Below are 14,884 nucleotides of genomic sequence, written 5' to 3' on the forward strand. Positions count from 1 at the left end.
AAATACATTTAAGGAGGAGATAGACAGATTTTTGCAAGATAAGGGAGTGAAGGGTTATGGGGAGTGAGCGGGGAAGTGGCTTTGAGCCCAAGATCAGCCATGATCTTATTGAATGGCGGAGCAGGCTCCAGGGGCCACGTGGCCGACTCCTGCTCCTATTTCTTATGTTCTAACTGCTTGCAAAGATAGCGGAAGGAAGTTTGGGAAAGTTAACGTAAACATTTGCGACGTCATAAAGGAGGTAACACTCTGAAGTGAACAGGTTTCTGGTTGGGCCTCATGAGATCAAAGAAGGATTCAGACGAAAGACAGAAGACATGAATTCCACAGGAAGGAAACCCTGGGAAAATATAAACAGGGCGGGCTTTGACACAAGAATCGAGACAAAGAACTAGAAGTCCCATTGGATAATAAGGTTTATGGGGAACTTCTATAGGTCAAAAGGTCTTGTCCACATCCTGGTTCAGGCACACACCTAAAAGTAGAATATAAGTGACCTCCCGAAAGCTTGTACTCACAGACAGAGAGAGTGAGAGAGAGAGAGGAGGCTCGAGACAAAAGGAAGAACAGAATTGCTCACGTGTGTCAACCGTCTGTCCAATCGGATCAGCGTCAGATTCTTGTCACGGTCGCAGGTTTTTGCTGTATAACTAATGTGTTATATTCCATCTTAAACTCTGATTAAACACAATACACCCACCTTATTGGTTTGCACTCAAACCTGATTATTTAAAGAGACCAGAGATAGACGTAACTTGACTAATTCTAACAGGGAACATGATAAGTATTTGAAAGGATGATTATAAGAGGATCCAATGAGTGGGCAGGAAATGGGAGTAGACAAGATAGCTGGAGTTGAAGAGCAATTTCTACGATAAATTGATTAACTGAACAGTAGAGAGAAGAAAGAACTTGCATTTATAGAGGGAGCTTTACTCCGTATCTAACCTGTGCTGTACCTGCCCTGGGAGTGTTTGATGGGACAGTGTAGAGGGAGCTTTACTCTGTATCTAACCCGTGCTGTACCTGCCCTGGGAGTGTTTGATGGGACAGTGTAGAGGGAGCTTTACTCTGTATCTAACCCGTGCTGTACCTGCCCTGGGAGTGTTTGATGGGACAGTGTAGAGGGAGCTTTACTCTGTATCTAACCCGTGCTGTACCTGCCCTGGGAGTGTTTGATGGGACAGTGTAGAGGGAGCTTTACTCTGTATCTAACCCGTGCTGTACCTGCCCTGGGAGTGTTTGATGGGACAGTGTAGAGGGAGCTTTACTCTGTATCTAACCCGTGCTGTACCTGCCCTGGGAGTGTTTGATGGGACAGTGTACAGGGAGCTTTACTCTGTATCTAACCCGTGCTGTACCTGCCCTGGGAGTGTTTGATGGGACAGTGTAGAGGGAGCTTTACTCTGTATCTAACCCGTGCTGTACCTGCCCTGGGAGTGTTTGATGGGACAGTGTACAGGGAGCTTTACTCTGTATCTAACCCGTGCTGTACCTGCCCTGGGAGTGTTTGTAAGAGGGGGAATCTTTTAACTGGTTTACGGTATTTCACCTGGTCAGCAGCCTTTTGCTGCTGCACTCTAAACCAATTTACAAACAGCGGTTTCGAATCGCTACCCCTCCTTCTGTTCTGAGTGGAGGAACTTATAATTAATGATATTAAAATGGACAAGTGGTTTGGATGAGAGAAAAATCAGGTTTTATTACCTAAATAAACTACAATCAAAAGAATAAACTATACCACACGAACACAGTAATTACAGTAAAACTATATAACAGGGGGGTTGCAGACGGCGAAAACGAGAGATAAAATGGCTCCAATGTTACTTAAACAATCTTAGCAATTACCCTTAAATCACCACCCCAAACTCCTGCTAGGTTGCCTTGCCGAGGACTCAGAACACCCTGCTCACCTCTGGTCCCAGGAAGTAAAGAAAGTGATAGCTTCACAGCAGCTAACTTATATACCTGGTGAGGTCCTGCCGTTCTGCCCCGCAAGGGCTGTGTGCAAAATTCCCGCCCAAAGGTGCCAATACACAAGAGAAAGCTGTGATTGGCTAACTCAGAGTGGTTGGAATGGGTTAATGTGTCTTCCGGAGCTCCCTGGGCTGGAACAAAAGGGAAATACAACTGCTCCATTGTCCAGAATGCTAGGTGATTTAAACCCATTCAGTTCTTAAACGGTATCCCATTCAAGATCCAAAAGTCTCTCCTGCAGTTTAGATGTATCCACTCGATATACAAACAAATGCTAATAGCATTCAATTGCTTTGTAAATAAAGCATTGTCCTGTGGTCAAATGGAACCACAATTGATTGACAGTTTTGAGTGCGTAGCAAACAAAGTTCCTTTGCTCATGCTGGCAGTTTCAAGCACTCGATCTTAGAGTCAACATTGTAGAACGTTTTGTAAACAGGCATCGATTGTCCTGCTGCATGGCGGGGGGGGACTCCCCTTTGATTGGCATCTCCATTGAAACTTACTTCCAGACACAGAAAGATGCTTTCCAAGTCCTTTCTCTTCGGCCATGTGGTGACAGCCATTTTTATCCCTGGAAATTTAAAAGCACAACGCCCAGGGATTCTTTAATCAAAAAAAAAATTTCAGAACTGTAAATTATTGCGAATTCTTACAGTTTGATGGGACAGTGTAGAGGGAGCTTTACTCTGTATCTAACCCGTGCTGACATTATTCATTGTGATGAGCCTAGTTAGAAAACATGGCGATTTGCTTCAGAGAACTGAATGTGAGCAAACAGGATTGCTGAATATTCATCGACCATCGACCCTCACACCTGCACCACTGGCCTGTGACCATCTAGTCACCACAGACATTATTCATCCTCCTCCCACTGTGACCATATTTGGATTGCCGTGTGTTGTTCCAAGGCAGCTACCTTCAACAAAGACCTTTGAGAGATGGAGAAAGTTCAGATAGGAACTGGAATGAACGTGGGATTCAATGCTGGTAAGTTGGATAGATCTTTAGAAGTCTATTTTTTTCTCATTAGAGAACAGATGATTGAGAGGGTCGATGATTTGTGTCTTCACGGTGCCGAGGGATGGGGATAATGGACATTCAGGCAACGTCACCTGTGATCAGAGAACCAACGATACAAGGGCAAAGTTCGCAACGAGCTGTAGAACGTGGAATAGTCTGTCAGCAAAAAACATTCCTTTTTCAAGGGCCTGGCTGAATATCTGGTTCGAAACAGGATTGAAGGAGGGAGGAATAAATCGAGAGAGTGATGGTGAAATCCTCCAGGGAGCGGTACAGCTCGAGCCCTGCTGGGACGGTGGGGATGCGAGGGGTCAGGGTCGAGCTCTGTAGATGGTGCTGTTACACACGCCTTCCTGTCGGCCAAACTAGGCAGGGGCTACATCACTGTGACCCCCTGGCAATGCTGGAGAGGGTCCGGCCGCTCTGATGAAGCAATAACTGAGTTTGAAAGCTGCCAGGTAAAGAAAAGAAAGGACTTGCATTTCTATATCGCCTTTCACCACCTCTGAACGTCCCAAAGCGCTTCACAGCCAATGAAGTATTTTTTGAAGTGGAGTCACTGTTGTAATGTAAGGAACGTGGCAACAAATTTGTACACAGCAAGCTCCCACAAATAGCGACAAGATAATGACAAGATAATCAGTTTTTGATAAATATTGGTCCACGACAACAGCGAACTACCCAGCTGGTCTTCGAATAATGCTGTGGGATCTTTTACATTGACCTGAGAGAGCAGAGGGGAGCTCGGATTAATGTCTCATCGGAAAGGCAGCACTCCGACAGTGCAGCGCTACCTCAGTACTGCCCTTCCGACAGTGCGGCGCTCCCTCAGTACTGCCCTTCCAACAGTGCAGCGCTACCTCAGTACTGCCCTTCCGACAGTGCGGCGCTCCCTCAGTACTGCCTCTCCGACAGTGCAGCACTCCCTCAGTATTGCCCCTCCGACAGTGCGACGCTCCCTCAGTATTGCCACTCTGACAGTACAGCGTTCCCTCAGTACTGCCCCTCTTACAGTGCAGCGCTCCCTCAGTACTGCCCCTCTTACAGTGCGGCACTCCCTCAGTACTGACCCTCTTACAGTGCGGCGCTCCCTCAGTACTGCCCCTCCGACAGTTCAGCGCTCCCTCAGTACTGCCCCTCCGACAGTGCAGCACTCCCTCAGTACTGCTCCTCTGACAGTGCAGCGCTCCCTCTACTGCCCCTCCGACAATTCAGCACTCCCTCAGCACTGCCCCACCGACAGTGCAGCGCTCCCTCAGTATTGCCCCTCCGACAGTGCAATGCTCCCTCAGTACTGCCCCTCCGACAGTGTAGCGTTCCCTCAGTATTGCGCCTCCGACAGTGTGGCGCTCCATCAGTACTGCTCCTCTTACAGTGCGGCGCTCCCTCAGTACTGCCCCTCCAACATGGCAAAGCTCATTCAGTTCTGACCATCCGACTGTGCGGCGTTCCCTCACCAAAAGTGCAGTACGCCCTCAGTACTGACCCTCCAACAGTGCAGCACTCCCTCAGTACTGACCCTCTGACAGTGCAGCGCTCCCTCAGTACTGACCCTCCGACAGTGCAGCACTCCCTCAGTACTGCCCCTCCGACAGTGCAGCACTCCCTCAGTACTGCCCCTCCGACAGTACTGCGTCCCCTCAGTGCTGCCACTCCAACAGTGCAGTGTTCCCTCAGTACTGACCCTCCAAGGGTGCAGCACTCCCTAAAGACTGCCCCTCCGACAGTGCAGCGCTCCCTCAGTACTGCCCCTCCGACATTGCAGTACTTCCTCAGTACTGCCCCCTGACAGTGCAGCTCTCCCTCAATACTGCCCCTCCGACAAGGCAGCGCACCCTTAGTACCGCCCCTCCGACAGTGCATCGCTCCCTCGGTACTGCCCCCCATCAATGTGGTGCTCCCTCAGAACTGCCCCTCCGACAATGCGGTGCTCCCTCAGTACTGCCGCTCTGACAGTGCAATGCTCCCTCTGTACTGATTCTCTGACAGTGCAGCATTCCCTCAGTACGGCCCCTCTGACGGTGTAGCGCTCCCTCAGTGCTGTCCCTCTTACAGTGTAGCGCTCCCTCAGTATTGCCCCTCCGACAGTGCAGCGCTCCCTCAGTACTGCCCCTCCGACAGTGTAGCGTTCCCTCAGTATTGCCCCTCCGACAGTGTGGCGCTCCATCAGTACTGCCCCTCCGACAGTGTAGCGTTCCCTCAGTACTGTCCCTCCGACAGTGCGGCGCTCCCTCAGTACTGCCCCTCCTAATGTGCGGCGCTCCCTCAGTACTGCCCCTCCGACAGTGCGGCGCTCCCTCAGTACTGCCCCTCCGATAGTGCGGCGCTGCCTCAGTACTGCCCCTCCGACAGTATGGCGCTCCCTCAGTACTGCCCCTCCGACAGTGCAGCGCGCCCTCAGTGCTGCCCCTCCGATAGTGCGGCGCTCCCTCAGTACTGCCCCTCCGACAGTACGGCGTTCCCTCAGTACTGCCCCTCCGACAGTATGGCGCTCCCTCAGTACTGCCCCTCCGACAGTATGGCGCTCCCTCAGCACTGCCCCTCCGACAGTGCGGCGCTCCCACAGTACTGCCCCTCCGACAGTGCGGCGCGCCCTCAGTGCTGCCCCTCCGACAGTACGGCACTCCCTCAGTACTGCCCCTCCGACAGTGCGGCACTCCCTCAGTACTGCCCCTCCAACAGTGCGGCACGCCCTCAGTACTGCCCCTCTGACAGTGCGGCACTCCCTCAGTACTGCCCCTCCGACAGTATGGCGCTCCCTCAGTACTGCCCCTCCGACAGTGCAGCGCGCCCTCAGTGCTGCCCCTCCGATAGTGCGGCGCTCCCTCAGTACTGCCCCTCCGACAGTACGGCGTTCCCTCAGTACTGCCCCTCCGACAGTATGGCGCTCCCTCAGTACTGCCCCTCCGACAGTATGGCGCTCCCTCAGCACTGCCCCTCCGACAGTGCGGCGCTCCCACAGTACTGCCCCTCCGACAGTGCGGCGCGCCCTCAGTGCTGCCCCTCCGACAGTACGGCACTCCCTCAGTACTGCCCCTCCGACAGTGCGGCACTCCCTCAGTACTGCCCCTCCAACAGTGCGGCACGCCCTCAGTACTGCCCCTCTGACAGTGCGGCACTCCCTCAGTGCTGGCCCTCCGACAGTGCGGCGCTCCCTCAGTACTGCCCCTTCGACAGTGCGGCACTCCCTCAGTGCTGGCCCTCCGATAGTGCGGCGCTCCCTCAGTACTGCCCCTCCGACAGTACGGTGTTCCCTCAGTACTGCCCCTCCGACAGTATGGCGCTCCCTCAGTACTGCCCCTCCGACAGTATGGCGCTCCCTCAGTACTGCCCCTCCGACAGTGTGGCGCTCCCACAGTACTGCCCCTCCGACAGTGCGGCGCGCCCTCAGTGCTGCCCCTCCGACAGTACGGCGCTCCCTCAGTACCGCCCCTCCGACAGTGCGGCACTCCCTCAGTACTGCTATTCCGACAGTGCGGCACTCCCTCAGTACCGCCCCTCCGACAGTGCGGCACTCCCTCAGTACTGCCCCTCCGACAGTGCGGCACTCCCTCAGTTCTGCCCCTTCGACAGTGCGGCGCTCCCTCAGTACTGCCCCTCCGACAGTGCGGCGCTCCCTCAGTACTGCCCCTCTGACAGTGCGGCGCTCCCTCAGTACTGCCCCTCCGACAGTGCGGCGCTCCCTCAGTACTGCCCCTCCGACAGTGCGGTGCTCCCTCAGTACTGCCCCTTCGACAGTGCGGCACTCCCTCAGTGCTGGCCCTCCGACAGTGCGGCGCTCCCTCAGTACTGCCCCTCCGACATTGCGGCACTCCCTCGGTGCTGGCGCTGGCGGGGAGTCAGTCTGGACTATACGTTCAAGTCCTGACAGGTGGCTGATGTTATTCAGCAGGAGCCCCGGGTGTGAGGCGACACTTCCTCACCTTACGCTGTGACCTGTTTCCCGTTATGAAAGGTGTGGAGAGTGAGGGTCGCCGTGCGGGGAATCCAGCCCAGGTCTCGAGAGCTTTGTCTACCGGGGGTGAGAACTGGTGCAGGGAACGAGCTACAGACCGCCTGACTCTTCCATTGTTTCCCTGTATGTTCAGCTGTGAGTAAAGACATGTTTGGAGGAGCAGGACGCAGGTGTGGAGGATATTGTGGGACCTCCTGTACGTTGGTGGTGAGTTGCAGGTGGTGTTTGGTGCAGTGAGGGCAAGGGGGCGGAAACTGGGAAACCGACTTATTCCAGAGCCTGTTACAGGGAATGGCGGAATCCTGTTACCTTGCCTGTCCTGGAAAGGTCAGTGAACTTCTTCCTGCTGTTTGGGGATTGCTGGAGTTGGCACTCACTGCCAAGGCCCCTCCTTTCATGGGGCCTGGATCATGCATTTCACGATCTCCTTCCCTTGAGCCAAAATGTTGGGTCCTCCTTTGCCGAGTTACAGACAGCAACACCTCAACTAAAGGCTCTGTGGATGATTGGGCTCAGAGCCCTGAGCAGCTTCCCCCCCAACTCCCACCCCCCCAATCCATCCCGTGGTCCCTATCATGGACCGCCTCATGAGTACTCCCCCCACCCCCACCCTCCCCTCCCCCACTCTCCCCCCACCCCCCCACTCCATCCCATGGTCCCTGAGCACCTGCCCCACCCCCCCCCGACTCACCCCACCACCACTCTCCCCCCACACTCCCCTCCCCCCACTCTCCCCTCCCCCACTCTCCCCTCCCCCACTCTCCCCTCCCCCACTCTCCTCCCCCACTCTCCCCTCCCCCACTCTTTTCTCCTCTACTCTCCCCTCCCCACTCTCCCCTCCCCCACTCTCCCCTCCCCCACTCTCCCCTCCCCCACTCAATTCAATTCAATTCAATTCAAATCGCTTTATTGGCATGATAAGGTACATCTTATGTTGCCAAAGCATCGAAAAACATTTATGGTTGAACACATAAATGCAGATCTATTCATACAGTGTATAAACAGATATATCCCTGAGTGTATAAATATACATTTGTATAATTTGTATATTCTCTTTTCTTAGTTTACTGGTTGTCCCTCTGTTTATGGCAAGCTGTAACGTAGTGTGCCGCTAAGGTTACACAGTTTCTCTGTTCCCCTAGTAGGTATGGGAGTTTTTGGTCGTCATTCAAATTTCTGAATTCAGGGCATATTTGTGTGAATTTTTGGTAGAAATTCTCCCTGATGCCCTGATATTTTCCACAAGCTGTGAGGAAGTGCATCTCTGTCTCCACCACTCCCTGACTGCAGTGAGAGCATATCCTGTCCTCTCTTGGCAGCCGGGTCTGTCTGTGTCTGCCTTTTTCGATCGCCAGGCTATGTTCACTAAGTCTGTACCTTGTCAAGGTTTTTCTCAGTTTGCTATCCTTTACCATGGTCAGGTATTCAGCCATGTTATATTGTCTGTTTAGGGCCAAGTAGCAATTGAGTTTGTTTTGGGTTTTTGTTGTTTCTGCCCAATATGACAGGTATTTTTCCTTTTGCTTAGTGACAATTGTGTTGGGTCGAATTCTCTGTGCTACGATGTCACTGTCCTGGGGCTGGTTATTGTTAGTAGTGTTAGTGGTTGCTTCACTGAGTCCCAGGACTAGTTGACTGAGGGTATTCTTCTTTATGGTCCTCTCTTGGCATTTCAAGGCTTCGTAATGATAGCAGTGGGGGTTGCTCATTTTTAGGTGTTTCCAAAATTTGGTGGCTCTTTTTTGGATAGTAATTATTAATGGATATTGGCCTAGTTCTGCCCTGCATGCATTGTTTACGGTTTTCCTTTGAGTCCGGAGGATACTTTTACAGAATTCTGCATGTAGGACCTCAATTGGGTGTTTGTCCCATTTTGCAAATTCTTGTTGTGTTAGCGGTCCCCACACCTCACTGCCATAGAGTGCAATTGGTTCAATTACTGATTTAAAAATTTTGAGCCAAATGTTAATTGGGATTTCTATTTGGATTGATCTTTTAATGGCATAGAAAGCCCTTCTTGCTTTCTCTTTCAGTTCATTCACAGCCAGATGAAAATTTCCCGTAGAACTGATTTTTAAGCCTAAGTATGTGTAGTTTGTAGTTTGTTCAATTTTACTTGTTCCTAGTGTGAAATTTGTTCTGTGTCCCTGATGTCTGGATCTTTGCCGGAACACCAGAACTTTGGTTTTTTGGGGGTTTATTGTCAGGGCCCAGGTCTGACAGAATGACTCCAGCAGATCCAGGTTCTGCTGTAGACCCCCCTCAGTTGGTGACAGCAGAGCCAGGTCATCTGCATAGAGGAGGAATTTAACCTTGGATTCATATAGGGTGAGGCCGGGTGCTGTAGATTGTTCCAGTAGTTTTGCCAACTCATTTATGTAAATATTAAAGAGTGTCGGTGAGATGGGCGAGCCCTGCGTCACACCACGCCCCTGTGGGAAGTATTTTGTTTGTTTCTCTCCAATTTTAACTGCACATTTATTGTTTGTATACATTGATTTAATTACATCATATGTTTTTCCCCCTACACCACTTTCAATAAGTTTCAAGAATAGACCGTCGTGCCAGATGGAATCGAAAGCCTTCTGGAAATCTATAAAGCAGGCAAAAATTTTGCTTTTGTTTTGATGAACATGTTTGTCAATTAGGGTCTGTAGGGTGAAGATATGATCTGATGTTCTATAGTTTGATAGGAATCCAATTTGGCTTTTACTCAAGACATTGTGCTCCTCAAGGAAGTTTATAAGTCTTTTGTTTATGATACTACAGAAAACCTTCCCCAGGTTACTGTTTACACAGATGCCTCGATAGTTATTTGGGTCAACTTTGTCCCCACTTTTGTATATGGGCGTTATGAGTCCTTTGTTCCAGATATCAGGGAAGTAACCGACACTCAGAACCAAGTTGAAGAGTTTCAGTATAGCCAATTTCATTTTATCGTCCGTGTGTTTAATCATCTCGCTTAGGATGCCGTCTGTACCGCAAGCTTTTCCTGGTCGCAGGTCCTTGAGTTTTTCAATTAGCTCTTTTTCAAATATTATGGGGTCTATCGGGTTTTGGTTATCTTTTATGGCAAATTCTAGCTTTGCCGGTTTTTCGCATATTTGGTATTGCTCTGGGCTTAGTGTGTTTTTCTGGTATAATTTTTCAAAATGGTTTTCCCACGTGTCTCCGTTTTGAATGGCCAATTCGTCGTGTTGTTTTTTGTGTAATGTATTCCATTTGTCCCAGAAACAATTGGAATCAATGGATTCCTCAATGGAGATGAGTGTATTCTTAATATACTGCTCTTTCTTGGTTCTGAGTGTGTTTTTGTATTGTGTTAGTGCCTGACAATAAGTAAGGCGTAATTCCTCATTTTCTGGTTGTCTGTGTTTTTGGTTGGATATTTTTCTGAGTTTTTTCCTCATGTTCTGGCAATCGGAGTCAAACCATTTTTCGTAGTTTTTTGTTTTGGGTTTGCTCTTGCGAACGTTCAAGTTTGACATTGATGCCAAATTATCAAAAATATTATTTAGGTTATTCACTGCCCGGTTTACGCCTTCTTTATTGTGTGTGTATGTATTTTCCAGAAAGGTGTCCAAGAGAGCTTGAGTTGTTTGATTGCTAATTGCTTTCTGGTATTTTTCCGTGCTGTTTTTGGCCCATCTGTAAGATTTTTTAATGTTGTACAGTCTACTGGGTTGTGTTTCTGTGTTGGTTGTTTCTGTCCTTTCAAGATATGCAGTAATTTGACTGTGGTCTGACAGTGTTGTTTGTGGTTTGACTGTGAATGTTCTGAAAGAGGATGGGTCTAGATCTGTAATCATATAGTCTACGGTGCTGAAGCCAAGAGGCGAGCAATAGGTGGATCTTCCTCGGAAGTCTCCCAATAACCTACCATTGACAATGTACAGACCCAGGCTTCGACAGAGCTGCAGGAGCTGTTTTCCGTTAGCATTTGTCTGTTTGTCGCAGTTATGCCTGTGTGGATGGGAAGGGAGATCAACGTGGTTATTCCCAAATATGTAATTATTCCCATGATTATTGGTGAAGTCTGGTTCTTCGCCCGTTCTTGAGTTGAGGTCCCCACATATCAACACATTTCCCTGGGCCTGGAATTGGATAATCTCCCTCTCTATGTTGGAGAAGGTGTCCTCTTTGAAGTACGGGGATTCTGTCGGGGGATATAGAGTGTGCAAATGAAAACATCTTTCATGCTAGAGATGATGCCCCTCTTAATTTTGAGCCATAAGTGGTTTTCGCCCTTTTTTATAAATTTAATGTAATTCCTAAGCTCTGCTTTGATCCAAATCAGTATGCCTCCAGATTCTCTGCCCTGGGTTACTCCTGGCAATTTATTGGAGGGGACCACCAGCTCTGTGTACCCAATGGGACAGCCAGTGTGCCCTTCTCCTCTACACCAGGTTTCCTGTAAAAAGATAATATCTAGATCTTTAATCTCATCTAGGAACTCTGGGGTCCCACTCTTCATGCCAAGCATAGAAGAGCGTAGACCTTGGATATTCCAGGTTGAGATATATAAGGATTTCATGCTAAAATTGATCTTTTACTGTGATGGGTTAAAATATGATAAATAGTGATATGTGTTTGTCGTGTCTAAATGGAGAAAAAAGAACATTTCAATTGTCTACAAATGCTGAGGATAATTGGTTACAACTTTTTCTAACAACTAGTCCTTATTTTTTCTGATCCATAAGGTGGGAGTGGATGCTGCTGATCACCTGCATTATGTCTCTTAATGGATTGTCTCTGCCTGTGGTATTGCGTACGCCCTGAGCACCTCTCCCTCTGCCTGGCTGGGGGTGGTCCTGTTCCCCTGTAGGACGAGTGGTGCAGGTCCGACATTGTTGTTGTGCGTGGGGATCCTCTCTGGTCCCGGTTGGTGTGGTGGTGGTCTCTGTAGTAGTCCTGGTCTGTATCCCGTTGGTCTTTGGTGATCGGCGGGGGGGGGTCCTTTTGGGATCTGGGTGTGGACCCGGTTAAAAGCGACATCCTTCAGGTCCTTCGCAAAGACCGACATTCGGTTCCTGTGGATATGGACTTGGTCGTAAAGACATTCCACATCGAGGGTGGGGTGTTGGGCCAGGTGCACGTTATGTTTTAATTCACAGTCTCTTACTATGCTTGCATTTATCTCGTTGATTATTTTGTTGTTGAAGTTTCTTCTCGGCAATAGTGTGGAAACTGTGATTCTAGTGTTTGGGAAGGTGTCACTTGCCTTCTCGATCACTGATCCGAGCAATGTTGCTACCCTTTTCTGCTGGGCCCTTAGGCCATTTGTGCCGGTGTGTATTATTGTGTGTTGGGGGGAGCCTAATTGGGTTTTGGTCAGCCATTCTAGGGCTCTGTCTGTTGTTGGGCACCAGAGCTTTTCTACTTTACGTCTAGGGAAGAGCCTTTTCTCCCATAGGTATTTCCCATTTGAGTCTATGAGTATTACGATGTCAGCCTTGTTGGTGTTTACTGGTTTGTGGCTTTCATCTGGACTCCCCGGTTGTGTGTTGGACCGGGGTGGTCGTGTCTGGTGTGAGCATTCCTCTTGTGAGCGGCTCGGCTGTGGTTCCAAAGTGGTGGGGGCAGACTCGGCTTCAGTGTGCTGGTCGGTCTGTGTGGCTCCCCTGTATTGTGGGTCTGCTGCTGTTGTTCAGTGTGAGAGTGCAGCTGCCCAGTCGGGCTCTGTACTGTCTTATCTCTAGCCTCTGGCTGCTGGGCAAATGCCGCTCTCTCTCCCCTGTGTCTCTCTTTGTCTTTCTGCAGCTCTTTCACCTGCTTCTCAAGTAAGTTCAGATCCCTCCTGTGTCTCTCCCTCTCTTGTTTTTGTTCCTGTTTTATTGCTGAAACGATGTTTTCTTGATCGGTTTTCATTTTAAGGACCTCCTCTGTAAGTTTAACCAGCTGTGTCTCCAGCTGGTTAAATTTCTCCTTTAGTTGTACCGGGCTGTGGGGTCTCAGGGTGTGTGTCTGGTCGAAGCTGGAGGGCTCACTCACTTCCTGGCTAGGCTGCTTTTCTCTTGGTGAGCTGGAGGTGGTAGGGGGAGAGTGTGTGGCTTTCTCTCTGATATTTCCGCTGGAGCTGGTCAAATGTACCATGAGGTTGTGGGGCCCCGGGGTGTGTGTCTGGTCGGAGCTGGAGGGCTCACTCACTTCCTGGCCAGGTTGAATTACTCCAGGTGAGCTGTAAGTGGTGGGGGGAGTGTGTGTGGCTTTTTCTCTGGTAGTTACCCTGGGGCTGGTCTTTCCTTTCTCAATTATTTCTCTCAGTTTCTGGAAGGCCGTTTCAAAGTCTTTGAGGTTGCCTTGCACCATTATTGTACCGTTTCTGTACATGTTGACCGTCGTGGTTTCGCTACGAGGGTCCCCTGATTTCTTTATTTTCAGTTTGGACCCATTCGTGGTTTTTTCCTGCTTGACCCTGGGATAGTGTATGTTTATTGCTTTGATCCAAGCCGCTGGCTGCTCTGAGTAAAAAATTAGATTACTCATGTTCCCAGTGGTGTACCAGTCAGCAAAGAGAGTTTCTGGTTTTGCTCTCAGCTGCTTTTGCTTGAGCAATTTTATTTCATTTTTTTTGATGTTGGGGGGAAGCTGGAAGGGGTTGCTCTCAGTGCGCCACGGGAGCTGCTGCGGCTCCTCGTACTCGCTCATTTTTAGCAGAAATAGTAAAAATTATTGCTGACCTTAGAGTAAACTTTTCTGGGGCCCCGGGTTTGGTGTTTCCCTCTCCCGGCTCGCGGACTTTCCCAGGCCCCGGACTCGCTCGCTCTCCAGATTGTTTCGCAGTGCCTCCGGGCTGCTCCCCCTCTCCGACCCCGTGGTCCCTGGGCCTCGGCTCCCGGGTTCACCCTTCCCAGGCCCCGTACTCACTGTCCTGGTCTGAGTCTGTGAGCCGCTGTTGCCCGGTGCCTCCGGGTTGTTCCGCTCCCCCTCAGAGGTCTCTGGGCCTCTGTCTCGGCCTGGCTCCTCGGGTCTTTCCCGGGCTTCGGGCTTTGTGCTTTGTGTTGCAGCCGCCGCTCCGGCTGTTTCCCGGCCGTCGCTCGGGCTCCTCCTTGGTGCCTCGTTCTCCTGGTTTTTTCCCCGTGTTTATTCCTTTCCTTCTTCTGTACCTTTGCTTTGTTTCTTTTGTCTTTGTTTCTTTCCGCTGTTTTCCTCGGATTTGTTTTTTTTCCTCTCTGTCGGCTCTTGTCTTTGGCGGTCTTTCTTCCTTAATTAATCTAAACTAACCTAGAACTTAAACTAAACTAAACTAAACTAAACTAAACTAACTTAGTTAAAATTAAATTAACTTTTAAACCCCCTCCCCCACTCTCCCCTCCCCACTCCCCCTCCCCCACCACCCTCCCCCACTCACCCCTCTCCCTACTCTCCCCTCCCCCACTCCCCTCCCCCACTCCCCCTCCCCCACTCCCCCTCCCCCACTCTCCCCTCCCACTCCCCCTCCCCCACTCTCCCCTCCCCCACTCTCCCCTCCCCCACTCCCCCTCCCTCACTCTCCCCTCCCCCACTCTCCCCTCCCCCACTCCCCCTCCCTCACTCTCCCCTCCCCACTCTCCCTCCCCCACTCCCCTCCCCCACTCTCCCCTCTCCACTCCCCCTCCCCCACTCTCCCTCCCCCACTCTCCCCTCCCCCACTCTCCCTCTCCACTCCCCCTCCCCCACTCTCCCCTCCCCCACTCTCCCCTCCCCCACTCCCCCTCCCTCACTCTCCCCTCCCCCACTCTCCCCTCCCCCACTCCCCCTCCCCACTCTCCCCTCCCCCACTCTCCCCTCTCCACTCCCCCTCCCCCACTCTCCCCTCCCCCACTCTCCCTCCCCCACTCCCCTCCCTCACTCTCCCCTCCCCACTCCCCCTCCCCACTCCCCCTCCCCCACTCTCCCCTCCCCCACTCTCCCCTCTCACTCCCCCTCCCCCACTCTCCCCTCCCCCCT

This window comes from Somniosus microcephalus, chromosome 11 (genome assembly GCF_052327205.1).
Source record: "Somniosus microcephalus isolate GS21.2 chromosome 11, FLI_Smic_1.0, whole genome shotgun sequence".
NCBI classification, from domain to species: Eukaryota; Metazoa; Chordata; class Chondrichthyes; order Squaliformes; family Somniosidae; genus Somniosus; species Somniosus microcephalus.